The sequence below is a fragment of the Theropithecus gelada genome, chromosome 11 (genome assembly GCF_003255815.1).
Source record: "Theropithecus gelada isolate Dixy chromosome 11, Tgel_1.0, whole genome shotgun sequence".
NCBI lineage: Eukaryota > Metazoa > Chordata > Mammalia > Primates > Cercopithecidae > Theropithecus > Theropithecus gelada.
Genome location: NC_037679.1, coordinates 72,821,099 through 72,840,134, shown reverse-complemented (window position 1 = coordinate 72,840,134; position 19,036 = coordinate 72,821,099). Strand labels below are relative to the sequence as shown.

At 46.0% G+C, this 19,036-nt stretch overlaps 1 long non-coding RNA gene across 1 annotated transcript in view; it reads left to right on the top strand.

Annotated features, from left to right (window-relative positions):
* LOC112634901 overlaps nt 1-5,960 on the top strand; it is a 29,420-nt gene extending 23,460 nt beyond the window's left edge. Inside the window, exon 3 of the long non-coding RNA XR_003121843.1 lies at nt 3,943-5,960. This is a non-coding gene — a long non-coding RNA (uncharacterized LOC112634901). The remainder of the gene's footprint in view (nt 1-3,942) is intronic.
* The last annotated feature ends 13,076 nt before the right edge of the window (nt 5,961-19,036 follow it).

The window sequence follows — 19,036 nt, the reverse complement described above, 5'->3', positions numbered from 1 at the left end:
GGAATGGCTGGAGCCACCAGGAGCTGAAAGAGGCAACGGATGATCGTCCCCTGGCGACTTCAGAGGGAGCATGGCCCTGCTGACACCTTGATTTTGGATTTCTGGCCACATAGTTTGTAGCAGTTTATTACAGCTGCCCTTGGAAGCTAATGCACCACTGTTCAGCAGGCACCACACCCAGCACTGGAAACAGCAAAGTGAGGAAGGGGCCCAGTGTTTCCCTAGACACAATGTCCTCAAAAGCAAGAGCTATCCTGTGACGATTCACAGAAGTGACATGGAGTCACAGTGATGAACACAGGTGTCTATGACTTCCACCGAACCTACAGAAGCCTTCCTCAAGTGGGCATTTCTTCCATCACCCTCCAATGAGAACCAGGAACTTGAATACTCAATTCTAACTCAACAGTGGATCGCAGGCTCTTTGCCTTCTGATGCTGACCTGAGTGTAGCCATAGAGCTTTGAGAATCGAGACCAGAATGCTATGAATTCATCCACTCACCAAATATTTCCAGAGGTCCCCTTCTGTAAAAGGAACCAGGCCAGGCACAAGGTCCCTGCCCACACCAAGCCCAGAGTCTGGAGGAGGCTGCAGACCAGTGCACGGACAGACAGGGTGGGAAGGCAACTGTTGGAGGCAGGGTGGTGCTGTGGTTAGGATTCTGGGCTCTGAAGCCTGCCTGAGCTGGGATTCCAGCTTTATCACTCCCTGACTGTGTGGCCTTGGGCAAGCCAATTAACCCTTTTATGTCTCTGTTCCCTCATCTCTAAATGGGGGACAACAATCACACCACCTTCAGAGGTTGGTGCTTGTGAGGACTAAATGAGAAAAACCAGGCAAGTACTGAGCACAGTGCCTGGCACAGAGTAAGTGATGAATAAAGGCGTCAGGTGATGAAGAAGGCTGGGGATGGGTAGGAGAGATTGTTCTGGCAGGGGGAACAGCAAGTGCAAAGGCCTGGAGGGAACACAAGGATGGCAGCTTTAGATACCAGATGGCTTCGGCAAGCCAGAGCCCAGAGGACAGAAGGTCCTAACCTAGTCTGGGTCACAGCCCAAACTAGGAAAGCCAAAATCAGGAAAATGCACCTAGTACTCACCAAATACCATCCCTGATTTCAGGCGAGTCACGGACCAGGTTACCAACCACAGCTCTATTGACATTTTGGGCCAGATAATTACTTGGGGTAGCAACTGTCCTGTGCATTATAGGATGTTAGCACCATCTTTGACCTCCACCCACTAAAGGCCACTAGCACCTCCTGCCCCAGTTGTTATGACCAGACTGTCTCCAGACATTGCCAAATGTCTCCTGGGGACACAATTACCCTTGGTTGAGAACCAAGGCCCTAAACCATCTCTCTCAGATCCTGCAGCCTGGGCCACCTGCCTCTTTCCATCTCTCCTGAAATGTGGCTACCAGATATGGGATGGATGCTCATCTTGACTGTACTGGCCTGGAGGATCCTGGGCAGAGGAAACGGCACTGGAAAAAGAGTCATTTAGGAGCTTAAGGCACTCAGAGAACTTACTAAAACACCAAATCTCAGGTCCCTCCAGGGGCGTGGATTCAAGCAGTGCAGTAGCATGGAGATGCACTGCCTTCCCTTCAAGAAAAGCCTCCTTGCCCCACTGCAGGGGTGTGGTCTGTGGATAACTTCTAGCTCATCCGTGTTTGCTTCCTTCAAGGTCCTGCTTTTTCTGGGCTGCCCCTGGCCAGTGGCTGACCGAGGCCCTGGGAGATGAGGGCATGATCTCCTTAGGGTGGCACCTGGCCAGTAAGCATGGCAGTGGCACCAGGGCCATGGTCATTTCTGCCCAACTCAGGACTCCTCTAACCACCTTTGATCGGTAGCTCCCCACTGGGCCAGCAGAAATGTGTCATATCTGCACATCTGTGGTCTGACCCAACCCCATGCCCCATCCTGCTTCCTCCCTTTGTTCTTCCAGGTGTTAGAGCCCAGCAAACCCTTTGCACTTCCAACTAACATAGATGCTCAGGGTAGAGCCTAGAAATCTGAGTTTCAAAATTGTTCCCCAAGTAAGGCCATTGCTCAGTGAGGTCTGGGAGCCTCCAGGCTAAACAGACTCCCAGTTCTCTGCCAGCGCTGACATTCTAGGGTTTTATGATTTGGGAGAAACTTGATTTGGCTTGGGGGTGTGTTTGCATGGGTGCAATAAACCATGCTGTCACGGGTTTTATGGTTTCCTTCTCTGGGCACTGCTGGCAGTGAATTTGAAAGGCTTCCCACCTGAAGAGCAAGAAGAAACCTGGGCTTGTATTGTTCCGATTCGAGTTCCTACCTAGAGGAAGGGATATCTCTAGGTCTGATAACTTTCTCATTAGAAAGAGTCAGGAGCCATCATTGTCCCCATTTTACAGATGAGGGGAAAAGTATACCCTAAAGGAAGGAATAAGGACTTCAGAGTCTGCAGATAGTTTGTGGTGGACTTTAAGATAATCACTTACTCTCCCTAAGCCTCAGTTTCCTCATCTGCAAAATGAGGCAGTCAGTCATTCGTGAACTTTATTGAGTCCTTACTGTGTTGAGCACAGTTATCAGGAATGGGGATTCAGCTGTGAATAAGACGAGTAAGATGGAACACACGTCATGGGGTTTGCATTCTAGAAGGGAGATGGGCAATAGATGAACAAATAGTTTCAGATAGGGTGAGTGCTATGAAGACGGAGAAATGGGGTGATGAGGCAATGGGGTGAGGGTAGGCAGTAACTGGATGACAAGAGACAGCAACATTTAAATGAGACCTCAAGGATGAGAAGAAATTGTCCACTGGAGGAGCTGGGGGAATGCTGTGCCAGGCAGAGGGAACAGCAAATGCAGAAACCTGAAGTGGGGAGGGAACGAGCTTGGTGTGGGAAAGGAAGCTCCCAGAGGTGCAGCAGGTGAGGGGATGAGGGTGGAGAGTTTCCCCGCGTCCATGAGAACTTCAGCTATTACTGTCCCTGAGAGGGGCAGCTCCTGGAGTTTACAGCAGAAGAAAGCCGTGGTGAAGCTCACTTAGAAAATGACTAAGGCTTACTTAGAAGATAATTCACTTTGGCTCCCTTAGGAAAGGAGTAAGGCTCACTTAGGAGCTTCCATTTTTAGGACAAAGGACTTGCCCAAGGCCACAAAGCCTACCACCCCAGCTTCTTCTCCCAGTCATTCCCCTCTAGCACAGGAGAAGGCAAACCAGGCTGGGAAGTGCAGAGGCAGACCCCAATACAGCAGGTGTTCCTCCAAGCAGACCAAGTTGGGACAGAAGGGGCGACAAATCAGCCCCACAGAGCAAAGCACATGGAGCACTTTGAGGACCTGGACTGCTTCTGATCATGGGGTCACATGGCCAGCTCTAACTACCCCTCCCCATGGAGGGGGATCTGGGCTAATAGCCAGGGAGACTGGGGTTATAAATTATATGGGGTTGGACAGAGGCAAAGTAGAGGCTGGCATGTAGCTTTAAATGGGTTTCTCCAACTCTGAGGTCTCCCTTTTGTTTCTTAAGCTTTTGTAACCCACTGCTTTGCAGTCCCCAGAGAACTGTGCCTGAACTCACTGGTGAATTGGAATTTTTTTCTTTCATTATTTTATTTACTTATTTTCCAGTTTTATTGAGGTATAATTGAAAAGTTAAAATGGCATATATTCAAGATGACCAATGTGATGATTTGATCTATGAATACACTGCAAAATGATTACCACAATCAAGTTAATTTTTTTAGTGGCCACTCTGGGCAAGGGAGGTACAGTTTCTGGTTTTGAGGCTGTTGTTTTGTTTTGTTTTTGTTCCTGGGAAGCTGCAGCCTCCATAATTGGACACCCGCATTTCTTGGGAAGCTTTTGAACGCTATGACTTCTGGTCTCATCACTATCCCTCCACTTCAGGCTCTCATGGGTTCAGTCCTGGATGCTGTAATAACTTCTTCCCTCTCTTCCCAGGTGCTAGCCAGGATCACTTCCTCCCAAGTCATCCCAGAGGGAGGGCAGGAGGGAGAATGAAATGAAAGAGAGAGGGAGAGAAAGGAAGGAAGAGAAGGAGGGAGAATGGAAGGATGTATGGATTTGGATGTATGGGTTCCATTCCTTCTACCCTGGCAAATGCTTACTCATCCTTCAGTGTCCATCCAAAATGGCACCTCTTCCTGGGTACCATCTCCAGAGTCTCTTTCAAGCAGGTAGCTACATCCCACAAAACAACCACTGATCTGACCATGCAAGTGTGTGGGGGAATGAAGACCAGCCCGGGAATCTGAGATGAATGTCTTGCTTCTTGCTCTGCCACTGACTCACAGGGTACCCCAAGCAAGTCCCTTCACCTCCTAGGTCTCAGTTTCTCCATTTATACCACTAAGGCAGTGGACCTGATGGCCTCAAGTCTCAATATTTTTATTCCCTGAAAAGAAACTCTTGGTGCTGAGTGGTCTTTTTCTGCCCTGGCGTCTCACCTTTCAAACACTTGTCTCTTCTCACCACACCCACCACTTAGTATGTGCTCTTGGAGAACACCCAGGACCCAGGGTCTCTGCACACATCATGAGTCCAGCTCAGCATTTGAGGTGGAATCAGAGGAAAGGAAGGAGAGTGGAGGGAATAGTCAGTATTTTGGCAAGCTCATAATACTTTCCCCCTTTGTCTAGAAACTTCAACCCAATTTCCCTTTGAAGGCACTACCTCCTTCCCCCAGTCATGAATGAGTACAGGTCTCAAGCCTGGACAACCAAATGCACAGTGCTTGGTTCAACTCTGGACCTGTGACTCAAGCCAGACCAAGGGAGTGACATGCAGGGCTTTGCCTGGAACTATTCTGAAAGGGGCACTCTCTTTCTGCTGGGCTACTGATAATATGTGCATCCATGATAGGAGAGCCTGCCTGATAATGAAGCTAATAAGAGAAGAGCAGAGCCAAGAGATGCTGGGAGAGCAGATGCCTGAAAATATCATTTGAGCCCCTGGGTCCAGCTGCATCTGAAGCCACTACTATCCCTTGGACTTTGCGGTTATTTGAGTCCATAAATACCCTTTGGCATTAAGCCAGATTGCATCTTAAGGCATATAGAAATAAGAGAAATGAAAAAAGAAATGAGAAAAGAAATTGAAAAGAGAGACAGCAGACAACTGATTTTCTACTGAAGCTTCCAGAAGGAATCAACTCTGCCAACACCTTGATTTTGGACTTGTGGCCTTCAGAACTGTGAAATGATAGACGTCTGTTATTTTAAGGCACCTAGTGTGTAACATTTCATCACAACAGCCCTAGGAAATGAATACACGGAGGAAAATCCTATAGCACAGAGGCATGGAGGTGCCAGAATGCCCCCTCTGCCTGAAGAGTAGATGGAGATGAGGCTGGAATTGTCCATCCTAGCTGCCCAGACCCATGTGCCTTTGTTTTATGTAGTTACAGCGCCTATGATACTTATTTGCTATCACATATGTCACTATGAACCTCCTCGGGAGGACGGAGAAGTCAAATACCTTAATTATTCCAACACAAGCTTGCGTGAACAGATAATCATCACTACGAGTATATTGTGTGCCTGCTAAGCACCAGGCCTGAGATAAGGAAGCATTTGCTGTGGTGAATGTTCCCTCCAAAGCTCATGCTAAAATTTAATTGCCATTGCAACAGTGTTGCAAGGTGAGAACTTTAAGAGATGATCAGGTCATGAGAACTCTGCCCTCGTGAATGGATTAATACCGTTATCACAGTAGTGGACCCCCCTTTTCTCTTGCCGTCTGTCTCTCATGTTAGCTTGTGCTTCCGCCTTTCATCATGGAATAACACAGCAAGAAGCCCCTCACCAGAGGCACCTTGATATTGGACTCCCCAGCCTCCAGAACTGTGAGAAATACATGTCTTTTCCGTATAAATTACCCAGTATATGGTATTCTGTTATAGCGGTGGGAAATGGACTAAGCATTTTGCGTACATTATCTGTCTTATTAAAAATGTTTTTTACCGAGGAACATAGATTCAAGTTGCCCTGAATATACATTATCTCCCTACATTATCTCTTTTAATCCTCACCTATTAGGTAGATACTGCTATTATCCCCATTTTGCAGGTAAAACCCCAAACTCCCAAAGAACTCCTGCATTGAGGAAAGTAAAACCAATAGCTACTATGTTCTGTGGTCCCCTTTACCCATGGTACAGTACAGTATGCTAAGATATTTTGAGAAAGAGAGGGGCCACATTCACATATCTTTTATTGCAGTATATTGTTACAATTGTTCTATTTTATTCGTCATTGTTGTTAGTCTCTTACTGTACCTAATTTATAAATTAAGCTTTATCACAAGCATGTGTGTATAGGAAAAAACAGTACAGATGTTCCTCAACTCACAATGGGGTTATGTCCTGATAAACCCTTTGTTCAGCTGAAAATATCTTTAAGTTGAAAATGCATTTAATACCTCTACCTCTAACCTACCAAACATCAGAGCTTAGCCTAGCATACCTTAAACGTCCTCAAAACACTTACACATGAAACACTTAAAACAGCCTACAGTTGAAAAAAAAAAAAATCTAACACAAACCTATTTTATAACAAAGCATTGAATATGTCATCTCTTCATTTAATTTAATTTCATTTTATTTATTGTTTTTTAGAGACAGGCTGCTCTGTTACTCAGGCTGGAGTGCAGTGGCGTGATCATAGCTCACTGCAATCCTGAACTCCTGGGCTCAGGCCATCCTCCCATCTCAACCTCCTGAGTAGTTACAATACAAGTGCATGCCACCACACCTGGCAAATCTTTTAATTTTTATTTTTGTGGAGACGAGGTCTTACTATGTTTCCCAGGGTGATCTTGAACTCTTAGCCTCAAATGATCCTCCCACCTTGGCCTCCCAAAGTGCTGGGATTACAGGCGTGAACCTGTGCCCAACTTCTTCTTATATGTTGAACACTGTACTTAAAGTAAGAAATTGAATGGTTGTATGGGTACTGTATGTTTTCTGCTGAATGCATATCACTCTCACACCATCGTAAAGTTAGAAAATTATAAGTCTAACCATCATATGTTGGGGACCATCTGTGTGTTACTATCCATGGTTTTAGGTATCCACTAAAAGTCTTGAAATGTATCCTCTTCAGGTCAGGAGGCACTGCTGTAATAATAAAAACAGCTTGCACTTCCACAAGATTTGGACATGCCAGATAGTGGTCTAAGAGCTTTGCATGCATATTAATTCATTTCACTCTCACAGTAACCTGATGAGGGACTTACTATGATTCTTTTCATTTTACAGGTGAGGAAACAGAAATAAAAAGACACCAAGGGCTTGCACAAGCTTGAGCTGGAATTTGCACCCCGGTCGCCTCACTCCAGCTGCCTCTCATTTACTGCAGGCCTGTCGGGTGCCAGGCACTGTGCTGGCACATATTCTACATATTTCATCCTCCCAGCCTCTCAGTGACCAAGTGCAGAAATTGCTGTGACCATTTCATACTGAATATTTGAAGGATAAGCAAGTGATAGTGGCACACAAAGGGACACTTACTGTGGTGCTTCCTTCATCCTTATTTGGTTTTGGACACGTTCCCTGCCTAACTCACCAGACTCCCCAAGGGCATGGAACGTGCCTAATGGAGCCTTGGATCCTGCATGTACTGCACGGTTCCTGGCACATAGTAGATGCACATGTTTCTTGAACTAACCCATCGTCTGCACGCCCTTGTGCATGTGACATGGCCCTCCTCCTCTCATGACTGCCACAGCCGTGCTCATCACCCTGGGCACCAGAAGGCAGAAGGCTGGTGAAGCGATTTGGCTGAATTCACTGCCTCCGTCTTGACGGAGGGACCGGGGTGAGGAGGGGGAGGTGGCAGCAGGATCCACTCCAATGGTGCCTGCATAGACCTATATATCACCCAATACAAACAGAGCCACTCCGAGAAGTATTGAGCGGAGTTCAGGCAGACAGTGCGAGGGGAGCTGGCCTCCTCGTCCATCAGTGCCACTGCTGCTGCCCAGGGGTGAGGACCATGGTGGGGCCCCTTGCAGGTGCCCCCACAGAGCCCCCCGCCCCTAGTTGCCCCCTCTGCAGATGGGTGGAGGGTGATGGTTGCATAGGGATATGATTTTATTGTATAAATCTCCTTTTGTGGCCCTGCCTGTTTTGGATCTAAGCAGGAGGGGTGGTGGGCAAATAGAAGGTGACAGCAGGACATTTATTGTTCTGATGGACCAATAGGGAAGCTGGGGTGGAGGCCAGCAGGGGCAGCAGTTAGGTCAGTGTGGTTGGTGGTACTTATAGCCGATAGGATCTAGATGAGTCCAAGACAGACCACTGCAGAGAGAGCCAGCCCCCACCACAGCCTCACCAGTAAGCCTGTGGGTAGGGAACAAGTTGGACAGCACTGTGCAACCTGGCATGGATGGGTGGAAGGTGTGGATTTTCACAGCAAGGTTGGGGAAGGTGGATAAAAGGGTGGCAGTGGGAACAGCTTGGGCAGCGATCTGGGGAGAGAACAAGAGACCCTGGACACATACTGTCTCTTTCACATTCTATCTTTCCATGTCTCTGCCTCTGTCTCCTCATCTATGTTTGGTTTTCCTTTTTCTCTCTTGTGTCCCTTTCCTTCCCTTCATTCCTCCTTCTCTGCCCCTTTTCCCTTCCCCTTCTCTCTCTCCATCTCTTTCTGTCTCTCCTTCCCTCCCTCTCTCTCTCTTCCTCTGTTTTTTCTCTGGGTGTGGATGTGATTTTCTGACTTACTCTCCCCTACTCCTCCCTCCTTCTCCACCTCTCCTTCTTACTCTCCCCTCCTCCTCCCTCCTTCTCCACCTCTCCTTCTTACTCTCCCCTCCTCCTCCCTCCTTCTCCACCTCTCCTCCTTACTCTCCCCTCCTCCTCCCTCCTTCTCCACCTCTCCTCTTTCTTTGTAGGTATTCACTACAGCTAGCATTTAGTGGGTGTGTGCTTTGTTCCGGACACTCTTCTGAGCTCTTCACACATATGTGCATACATTCATTCCTCAATCCTCACACTGCCAGTAGAGCAGATATTGCTCCTGGCTCCTGGTATCTCTTTCTGAGGGCCTTGTTTGCATCTGGACCCAGGATGCTCATGTGTGACTTTTCTGGAATCCAAGCACATTGTGCCTGTTAATAGTGATGATGACGATCATGATAATCGTGAAGATAAAAAATTATCAGGCATTTTCTCTGTACTAAATCCTTTACGTATATCATCTCCAGGAAGCCCCTGGGTACCTCCAAGAAGTAGGCATTATTATCCCCACTCTACAGATGAGGAAACTGAGGCCGAGAGAGGTTAAATAAGTTGATCAAGTTCACATGGTTGATAAGACATGAAGCAGGGCTGGAAACAAGGTCTTCTGGAACTTCACCTCACTGATCTGCTACAGGAGGGAGTCTGGGAAGCCATGGGAAGCCCATTCAGGGCTGGAACTCTGGTCTACAAATCATCCCTCCCTGGGAACCTGGCTCAGGGGCCAGCCCCATCAGTGTCTCAGCAGAAACCACTGGTCATCTTAGCTATAGCCTTTCACCAAGGAAGAATGCCTGAAATCATATCCATGCCCAGGAAAAGCTGACAATTACAGTTGAGCTTTCCATCAAGATGGCTGCTCTTGACTCAGATTGGGTCAGAAATTAAAATAGGAAATTCAAGGTTATAACACTTTGGTCATGGCTCACATACAGTTCTTCTTTAACAAAATCCCTAATATGGAGTAATCAATATTTTTGAGGTGTGTGCCAGGTCAACACCCTTCTTCACTGAGAACCTCACATTTCCTCATCCCCTAATGGAAAAAGCTCTTGGAGGCCATGTTGGTGTCATGTGACCCTGCTTCCCAGGCTGATTGGATCAAGGGTGATCACCTGATCCAAGACGGGCTGATCAGATCCTCTCTCACCTCAAGTTTGGAATTGGGAATCTAATCTTTTTTCTTTTTACTTTTTAAAAACTGTCATATAAAATAGTTTTATTATTTTTAAATTATGTAAATAATACATGCCGATTGTAAAAAATATTCAAGCTTTTACATAAAAATAGAAGGAAGGCAATAAAAATTACCTGAAAGCCCATCATCCTGTTAGCCATTTATATTTGGTGACCATTCTTTCATTCATTTCTTTGTGTATTAACTCACACACATATATCTAATTTTATATGGATGGAATTTTATTTTATTTTATTTTATTTATTTTTTTTTTTTTGAGGCGGAGTCTCGCTCTGTCGCCCAGGCTGGAGTGCAGTGGCCAGATCTCAGCTCACTGCAAGCTCCGCCTCCTGGGTTTACGCCATTCTCCTGCCTCAGCCTCCCGAGTAGCTGGGACTACAAGCGCCCGCCACCTCGCCCGGCTAGTTTTTTGTATTTTTAGTAGAGACGGGGTTTCACCGTGTTAGCCAGGATGGTCTTGATCTCCTGACCTCGTGATCCGCCCGTCTCGGCCTCCCAAAGTGCTGGGATTACAGGCTTGAGCCACCGCGCCCGGCATGGATGGAATTTTAAATGAATGGGCTCATGTCACATGAGCTGGTTAAATATGGTCAATTTTTTTTCTTATAATAGAGGGGCTTTTTCTTTATTCCTCCCTCACACCCTCTCTCCTCACTTCGTCCTCTTCTTTTTGCGTACCTTCCACTTCCTTGCCCCTCCCCCACCCCAGACCTAGCCCTAGTAACCAGTTCATAACCTGATGGAAATGTGTTTGTGGTAAGCTACATAATGGTCTCCAAAAGAGATCCACGTGGAACCTGTGAGTGTTTCCTTATATGGCAAAAAGGACTTGCAAATGTGATTAAATTAGGAGCCTTGAGATGGGGAGGTTATCTGGATTATCTGAGTGGTGCTAATGTAACGACAAGCAACCTTATAAAAGGGATGCAGGAGGAGACCAAGTTAGGGAAGAAGGCAATGTGAAGACAGAAGGAAAAAATGCAGTGATGCAGGTATGAGCCAATGAATGCCAAAGCAGCCTCTAGAACCTGGAAAGAGCAAGGAATGGTTTCTTCCTTGGAGCCTCCAGAAGCAGTCAGTCCTATCAACATCTTGCTTTTCGCCCTGTAAGGCTGATGTTAGATTTCTGACCTCCAGAGCTGTAAGAGAAAAGATCTGTGTTGTCTTTGGCCACTAAGTACATGGTAATTTTTCACAGCAACAATAGAAAACCGTTACAAATTTTAGTACCAAGAGTGGAGTGCTACTGTAACAAGTACCTATACATGTGCAAGTGACTTTGGAATTGGGTGATAGGTAGAATCTGTAAGAATTTTGAGGTACATGATAGAAAAGGCCTAGACTGCCTTAAACAGACTGTTGATACAAATGTGGATGTTCAGCACTTTAGGCAGCTGAAGTGAATGGATCACTTGAGCCCAGGAGTTGGAAACCAGCCTGGGCAACATGGCAAAACCCCATCTCTAGAAAAACTACAAAAATTAGCCAGGTGTGGTGGGACATAACTGTGGTCCCAGCTACTTGGGAGACTGAGGTGGGAGCATCGCTTAAGCCTGGGAGGCAGAGGTTGCAATGAGCCAAGATTGTGCCACTGCACTCTTGGGTGGGTGACAGAGTGAGACTCTGTTTCAAAAGAAAAGAAAAAAAAAAAGAAAAGAAAAGAAAGAAAAAAAAAAGAAAAGAAAAGAGGATGTTAAAGCTGTTGCTGGTGAGGGCTCAGAAGTAATAGTGGACCATGATGGAGAAAGTTCGTATCATCTTAAGAGAGTATCTAAATCGTCAAAAACTCTCTGATGATAGAAATGTGAATACTAACGATTCTGCCAATGAAGGCTCAGAAGGAAATAAAAACACGTTTTTGGAAAGTAGAGGAAAGGGGATACTTGTTATATAGTGTAAGAAAGCCTAGCTGAATTCTGTCCTGCAATTATGTGGAAGCCAGGACTTGCAAATGATGAATTTCTATATTTTAAATGAGAAGATGTCCAAGCAAAGTGTTGAAAGTGTAGCCTGGCTTCTTTTTGCTGCTTATAGTAAAATGTGAGAGGAAAGAAAAAACTTCAGAGAAGAACTATTAAACAAAAAGGAACCAGGGCTTGAAGATTTGAGATATTATCAGACTATTCGGATTGCAAATGATGCTAACATTAGTAGATTCACTGTCAGCAAAGCATGCTGTGGAGAGAAAGCCAAGGGTATGGCTGGAAAACACCTTACTAGTGCCTCAGAAAGATCCAAAGGTCACAATATTGAGTCACATACAGGGCTTTTTGAAGGGATCAAACATGTGACTTTTTGATTCCCTCAGCCATCTCAGCGAAAGACAGGAATAGAGATGAGGTGACCCAGGAAAGATTTGTGGAGGAGCCTTGTCTAATGAAGTGAATCTCTGTGATATGCATGGGAAATCCACAAGGTTTCTGAGACTGTTGTATCAGGAGAAACACTGTCACCTTGGACTAAGAGGGACATAGAGATGACAAACTGAAAAAGGCTATCAGTCTCTCAAAATTCTACAGGCAGGAAATAGGCTGATGGTAGTACTCAGCTGAAAACATGCCATCATTTTTTTAAATAAGAAAAGAAAAGAAAGATGGCTGGGTGCAGCGGTTCATGCATTTAATCCCAACACTTTGGGAGGCAAGGCAGGAGGATTGCCTGAGCCCAGGAGTTAGACCAGCCTGGGCAACATGGCAAGATCCCATCTCTACTAAAAAAAAAAAAAAAAAAAAGGAACATGACTCAGAAAGCTAAGCCAAGTGCCCAGATGGCATCAGCAACAGGGAACTAGTACACCTTCCAGACTTCCAAACGAATACACCTTCCCTTGTCCATGTTCTGATCACCACATTAAGTTATCTGTTCCTGACTGAGGATATGTAAACTCAGCAGGTGCAAGGTGACCACATTAAACCATATGTGTAGATCTAAGTAGTTGTAACTGATATGGAGAAGCCTGGAGAGAGAGAGAGAGAGAGAGAGAGAGAGAGAGAGAGAGAGAGAGAAAGAGAGGAAGAGGTTGGGGGAGAGGGAAGACCGGGGAATACAGAAGAGATGCTCAGTGCCTGGGGTCCTGACAACCTCCCCTTCTCTGCTACAGGGGACTCAAGAGCCAGCTCTCCTTCCTGTCCTTGGGACCAGCACACACACTGTGCTTCTCAGTAGCCAAGAAGTTTGCTTCCTTCTCATCCAGGATTCTCTTCTAGAGTTTCTGAGAAAAAAACGTTTTGCAACAGGTCTTCTGGATCTACTAAGTCTGGAACTATGTATCCAGGTGATGTCAGCTTCTAGCTGTTCCTCCCAGGAAAGCCTACAGTTTTGGAGGAGCCGTCATCCTCTACAGAGCTAGCCCAGTGGAGGGCTGATAAGGGCAAGGGGTACACTCCCCACTCTACTAACCCCTCTACCTTTAGATTTCCACCAAGCCAGCACATCAGTCTAGCCAGTGAGTCAGAGTTTATCAAAGGGCTGTGTGACCTTGGGAAAAATAGTTAACCGCTCTGGGCCTCAAATTCTTCATTTCTGAAATAGGCATTATAATAGTGCCTATCTTATAGCATTGCTGTGAGAGTTAGTTAACAAACTAACAGCATGTTGTGAAAATGCTTAACACAGTACCTGGCACAGAGTAAGGGCCCAATAAAAGTGATAATAATAATATTAAATATTAGACTAAGGAGTTAGTTACTGTTTCACTCATTGCTGCTGCCTTTATTCACAGCTGCTAGTCCATCAAAATCATTCTCTTTTTTTTTTTTTTCTTTTTTAGCAAGGTCTGTCTCTGTTGCCTAGGCTAGTGTGCAGTGGCATGCTCTCAGCTACTGCAACCTCCACCTCCCACCTCAGCCTCCCAAGTAGCTGGGACTACAGGCATACACCACCGTGCCTGGCTAATTTTTTGTTGTTGTATTTTTTGTAGAGATGGGGTTTCACTTTGTTACCAGGATGGTATTAAACTCATGAGCTCAAGTGATCAGCCTGCCACAGCTTCCCAAAGTGCTGGGATTACAGGCATGAGCCACCACGCCTGGCCCATCAAAATAGTTCTTATTAAGCACTGGCAAGGGGGTGAAAATCATCTGTTGTATGTTTAACCCCAAGACCGCTTTTAAAATGGAATGTAGGAGATTCCCAGCCTCTTCCAGGGCCATAGCAGTAAGGCCAGGTGATCACTGCCGTGTGGAACTGCCTCTTTTCACCAGCCTAGATTTGCCACTTTCAAATCAGTGGATCTCATCTCTTAGTCACTGATTAAAATCACCTGGGAATTTCAAAACAATGCTAATACCTGCTGACCCTGAATATCTGGGCTTGTGGCCAGGGCACTGGTATCTTTAAAAGCTTTCCAGTTAGCATTGCCAGATGAAATACAGGACACCCAGTTAAATTTGAATTTCAAATAAACAATATATAAAAATTTTTAGTATAAGTATATCCCAAATTTTGCATGGGATCTCCTTATATGCCCCTAGTTATTCCTTGTCTATCTGAATTTCTAATTTAACTGGCCATCCTGTGTTTTTATTTGTCAACTCTGGCAACCATACGCCCAGAAAATTCTGAGGACCCAGTGAAGATAGGGTAGCACTGGCATCCTTTGCAATTCAAAAAATCCAAAGAGCTAACTCTCACAGTAAACTGAGGGCTGGGCTTCAGCGTTCATACTGTGGTTAGCGGGTAATTTTCTCACCCCTTGTGTGGGCATACTAACGCATACCACTCTCGGAAACTCTCAAGAGAAGTAAGAGTCTGGTACTCAAGCCTGACTGCAGATATCCTGCCTCTGCTACACTGACCCGTGTCTCTTCGCCGCGGCCATTCTACACATCACATCCATCCCCACAATATAATGTACTTCGGTATGCTGTAAGCAAAACCCCTCTTATTACACTTTGTAAGAGTCTAATTTATTTGCTTTAGGTCTAAAGTCCAGCAGGTCAGGGAGCAGACCTGTCTCCTCTTCTAGTCGTCTATTGTATCTCAATACAATGCTTGGGACAGGAGAAACACCCAATACATATGGGCAGAATAAATAAATGACACAGTTCTGGAGTGGCAGCAGATCAATTTCCTGGTCTGTGTCTCTTCAATGGACAAGTCGATACATCTCTGCTGCTCCACGTGTAGTCCATGGACCAGGCCCATTCTCATCACCTGGGAGCTCATGAGCAATGCCGCATCTCAGGGTCCCACCCCAGACATCTGCATCGGCTGAATCCGGTTCACCACTCGCTTGAGGGTAATTGCATATAAGTCTCCAAGTCTCAGTTTCCTCAGCTGAAAAATAAAAGGTAATAAAGCCCTTTACTGCCTCTTCCTAGCGCTGTTGCCCATATCAGGTGAGAGAATGGACTGGAAGGTGCAAACTTGAATATGCTGTTTACAAGATGACATCATTCCTGTTATGAGTGGTTGGAGGGTTATAAAATAGTACCCTGCTTCCTCAACTTCTTTCTAGCTAACCCTCTCCCTCTCTTTGTTTCTCTGCTCCCAAGTTCCCAGTCCCTAAATAAAACCCAGCTTCCCCTTCCTGCTTCTTCTGCCCGCCCCTCCCCTTGGAGTCTCTCATAGCAGGCAGAATTGTCCAGGTGCTTGTCAGTTTTTGTGGCTTGAAACAAGCTTTTGCACGTGTCTGTCTGAAGGAGGTCAGGGTGGGGGGTGGCTAGGGGGTGAGTGGGACCGTTTCAAACAGGCTCAAGTCCCCTGCGTTCGGTTTTGTCTTGTTGCAAATGTGTCGTTTGATGCAGGCCTGATCAAACACGTCCCTGAGCTGGAGGATGTGGGGATGGAGAGAGGAATTAACATTTTTCTCTCTGCTGAGCCTGCCGGCGTCCCACCCCCTCCTGCATTCGGCCTCATGGGGATAGCATCCAATTATAGATGGACCTCAAAGTCCAGCGTCTGCCTTCACATCCCGCACCAGCTCCTGAGGTTTTCAAAGGAGTGAGCTAACATCTATTAATGTTTTCGACGTACCGAGCTGTGTGCTGGGTGCTTTACAAACATTTTTATGGGGTTACTGGGGGAATAAAATGAAACACAGGGTTAATGCATTTCCTGAAATTGAAAATTCCATCAACTGTAGCTTTGCCCCTAGATTTAATAACAACCACATTAAATGTATGTGTCCACTGCTTTCTGGCTACTTGAAGGGTGGTCCTTGAACCAGCAGCATCCACGTCACCTGAGAACTTGGGAGAAGTGCAGAATCTTGGCCTCCACCTCAGACCTCCTGAATCAGAATCTGTATTTTTAACAATACCCCCAGGGCATTTTTGTGCCCACTGATGTGTGAGAGGCACTGGATTAAAAAATCTACTTTGATTTTGGCATCTTTAAAATGTGGGGGGAAATGCATGTTTTGGAATCAAGAACATAGGGAGATTTTCATTTCAAACGAGGAAATTGGGGCTCAGAGAGGCAAAGTTACTTGTCCAAGTTCACACAGCTTGAAAATGATAGAGCCAGATCTCCAAGGGCCATGCTGTCAGAAGCTTCAAAGGGAGGGATTGAGAGTGGCAGCAGCAGAGGAAGGGACGAGGGAATTTATCCCACAGATCTTCCCACCACACTACACTTTACTCCACCCCTCAAATGGAGGACATCATTGTCATCAGTGATAATCAATACGTGGTTTTTGATGTCAGCTGAAGATAGTTACCAAGGACCAGCTCTGTATTCCCAATCACCTTGAGAGACTGGCCTTGCAACCAGTATGGGCCTGGCTGTGAATATTTCCAGGTTTTATAAAATGCTTTGCAGAGCTTTCATGTTGATGATGTTGGTGCGCCATATTGTAATTAGCAAATATCGGGTGATTATCTGCATGGAAGAGCTCCCTGCTTGCCAGGCAGGTCTCATATATGTGTCACTCCTTCAGAGAGGCCTTTTCTAACCATGTGGTCTCAGTGTGGTCTTTGTCTTTGTCTAGCACATCACCGTGTCTTAACTCTTGGTGTGGCACTTGTCATTGACTGACATGATACTGCTTATTTGACTTGTCTTTTGTCTGTCTTCCCTAGCTGGAATGTCAGCCCCAGAAGGGCAGGGATTCAGGCCAGGCGTGGTGGCTCACGCCTGTAATCCCAGCACTTTGGGAGACCAAGGCGGGTGGATCACCTGGGGTCAGGAGTTTGAGACCAGCCTGGCCAACATAGTGAAACCCCGTCTCTACTAAAAATACAAAAGAATTAGCCAGGCGTGGTGGCAGGAACCTGTAATCCCAACTACTTGGGAGACTGAGGCAGGAGAATCTCTTGAACCTGGGAGGTGGAGGTTGCAGTGAGCCAAGATCACACCACTGCACTCCAGCCTGAGCTACAAGAAGGAAATTCCATCTTGAAAATTAAAAAAAAAAAAAAAGGGTGGGGGGAACAGGGATTCCATCTGCATAGTTTACCACTAGATCCCCAGTGCCTAGAGAGGGCCTGGCACACAGTGAGTGCTCAATAGATATGTAAATCAATGAATGAATAAAGGCATTTGTTGGCTGGCTGGCTGGCTGGATAAATGATGGATAGATGGGTAGATAAATAGAAATCAATGGATGAATGAATGTATGGAAAATTGATAGGCTGGGTGCGGTGACTCATGCCTGTAATCCCAGCACTTTGGGAAGCTGAGGTGGGAGGATCACCTGAGATCAGGAGTTCAAAACCAGTCTGGCCAACGTGGCAAAACCCCATCTCTACTAAAAATATAAAACTTAGTTGAGCGTGGTGGTGTGCACCTGTAATCCCAGCTACTCAGGAGGCAGAGGTTGCAGTGAGCCGAGATCTCGCCACTGCACTACAGCATGGGCAGCAGCGAGATTCCATCTCATGGAAAAAAAAAAGAAAGAAAGAAAGAAAGAAAATTGATAGATAAGGATGAATGGATACATGAAAACTGGATGGATGGATGGATGGAAAACTGATGGATGAATAAGGATGGATGGATGAATGGACGGATGGGTGGATGAATAGATGCATGGATGGATGGATGGATAGATGGAAAACTGATGGATGAATAAGGATGGATGGATGAATGGGCGGATGGGTGGATGAATAGATGCATGGATGGATGGAGTTTAGATAGTCTGGGGTTTGGGGAAGGGTTTGCTTTCCCATTCTAGACTTTGAATCTCCAAAGGAACGTTTCTAATGAAAATCACTTTAAAATATCATCCCCATCAAAACTGAAACAAGGCACGTCTCCTCAAAGAAGAAAAAAAAATTAAAGTAGCATTTACCTGGCAACAATGGCTTATCTCTGATCTTCAAACAAATAAGGTATTTTGAAAATCAAAACAAATGAAAGTCATCTCCTTCTTTTCTGCTCTGTGTTTCTCTCCTGTGGGAGGTTGGGGTTCGCCTATAATTCAATGAGGCTGAAACTGAACCTTTTCCTCCCAGACTTTTGCTAGATTGGGGATAGTTCCAAACTGATGGTCACCACATTCCCACTCCCTCTGAACCAGCCCTGGCATTTGCCCATAGGGCATCTTTGTACAAATTAGAGAAAGGCTTCCCATCTTCCAGGTGGGTACAACCCTGGGCCTGGGGCAATGGCTTGGTAAACAGACCGCTCCCCCTCACTAGGCATCTCCTTGGCCTAGCACCTTTGTTGCAGGGACCAACCTGCCTGTCTGTATGTGGCAGCCTCTTCTGACCCTGGTTTGTTTCAGTCTCAGAGGCTCTAAGCCACTGGTGGCCTTGCCACATCTTATGAGTCCCAACCTAATCTTTATAGATTTATCTTCCAGAAATTCACTCACCAGGTTAGAGAGAGTCTGGGTTTTTTGTTGTGTGTGTGTGTGTTTTTTTTTTTTTTTTTTTTTTTTTTTTTGAAGCGGAGTCTTGATCTGTCACCCAGGCTGGAGTGCAGTGGCGCGATCTCGGCTCACTGCATCCTCCGCCTTCTGGGTTCAAGCGATTCTCCTGCCTCAGTCTCCTGAGTAGCTGGGATTACAGGTTTGTGCCACCATGCCCAGCTAATTTTTGTATTTTTAGTAGAGATGGGGTTTCACCATGTTGGCCAGGTTGGTCTCAAACTCCTGACCTCAAGTTATACGCCTGCCCCGGCCTCCCAAAGTGCTGGGATTATAGGCATGAGTCACCA